Source organism: Papio anubis, chromosome 10 (genome assembly GCF_008728515.1).
Source record: "Papio anubis isolate 15944 chromosome 10, Panubis1.0, whole genome shotgun sequence".
Taxonomy (NCBI): domain Eukaryota; kingdom Metazoa; phylum Chordata; class Mammalia; order Primates; family Cercopithecidae; genus Papio; species Papio anubis.
The window spans coordinates 91,575,997-91,577,437 of record NC_044985.1 but is presented as its reverse complement, the minus strand read 5'-3'; the positions used below and the strand labels follow the sequence as shown (position 1 = coordinate 91,577,437).

At 45.9% G+C, this 1,441-nt stretch overlaps 1 pseudogene; it reads right to left on the bottom strand.

The window, feature by feature from the left end:
• Positions 1-241: 241 nt before the first annotated feature.
• LOC108581505 lies at positions 242-1,035 on the bottom strand (annotated as a pseudogene).
• Positions 1,036-1,441: the final 406 nt, after the last annotated feature.

The window sequence follows — 1,441 nt, the reverse complement described above, 5'->3', positions numbered from 1 at the left end:
GCCGAGGCGGGCAGATCACCTGAGGTCAGGAATTCGAGACCAGCCTGGCCAACATGGTGAAACCTCGTCTCTACTAAAAATAAAAAATTAGCCGGGTATGGTGGCACACGCCTATATTCCCAGCTACTCGGGAGGCTGAGGCAGGAGAATTGCTTGAACCCAGAGGGAAGAGGTTCAGTGAGCCGAGATGGTGCCACTGCACTCCAACCTGGGTGACAGAGTGAGACTCTGTCTCAAAAAAAAAAAAAAAAAAGCATAATGATCATGATAACGGGGGAATGGAATTAAAACTCTTTCCCTGCGTAGTCCCGGCTATTCCAGAGGCTGAGGCAGGAGAATGGCATGAACCCGGGAGGCGGGGCCTGCAGTGAGCTGAGATCGCACCACTGCACTCCAGCCTGGGCAACAGAGCAAGATTCCGTGTCAAAAAAAAACAAAACAAAAAACAAAACAAAGCACCTCTTTCCCTGACATTCAAGGCCTTAGCAGGGATCTAACTCACGTTTAAAGCTTAATCTCTTCCCTATGAAAAACTTTGCTGAGGAAAACTAGTTACTCAACATTCTCTCCCCACCACTATTGCTTTATTAGTGCTCACTGCTCCCTCTGGAATGCTGCTCTTACAAAGGTTGTCTGGCAGTTCTGTCAAGGATCATTTCAAATGCTACTTCCTCCATGATACCCCTCTTCTATGAACTCTTTTCTACTCTGATGAAGTTTCTTTTCTCTTTTTTTTTTAAATTAAAGATTTAAAAAAAAATAAATGCTTATTTTATGTACAGAGAACTGTCATGGTTTTTCATTAGGTAGATGCCTTGGATAATCCTTTGAAGGAACATCATTTAGTTTAACTTAATGAAACCGATATCCTTCACATACTGACAGAAACACTGGCGGCACATATTGAGGCCGTATTTCCAGATCAGACCATGCTGGTTTGAGCAGACGCGACAAGAGCCAGAACCCTGGCCAAATTTTTGCGGGTGGCTCCAGTACAGTTGTTGGTGACCCATCTTGCTCTTGCTCTCAGGAGTTTAATGAGGTAAAGGTAATTTTTTTTTTTTTTTTTTTTTTTTTTTGAGGTGGAGTTTCGCTCTTGTCGCCCAGGCTGGAGTGTGGTGGCACAATCTTGGCTCACCGCAACCTCTGCCTCCTGGGTTCAAGCCATTCTTCTGCCTCAGCCTCCCGAGTAGCTGGGATTACAGGCGCACGCCACCACACCTGGCTAATTTTGTATTCTTAATAGAGACGGGGTTTCTCCATGTTGGTCAGGCTGGTCTTGAATTCCTGACCTCAGGTGATCTGCCCGCGTTGGCCTCCCAAAGTGCTAGGATTACAGGCGTGAGCCACTGTGCCTGGCCTGAAATCTGATGTTTTATTCCTACAGAGCTAGAGCCATTTCCCTGACTAGTACAGCTTGGTCTCCTTTTAGTGCTTGGCT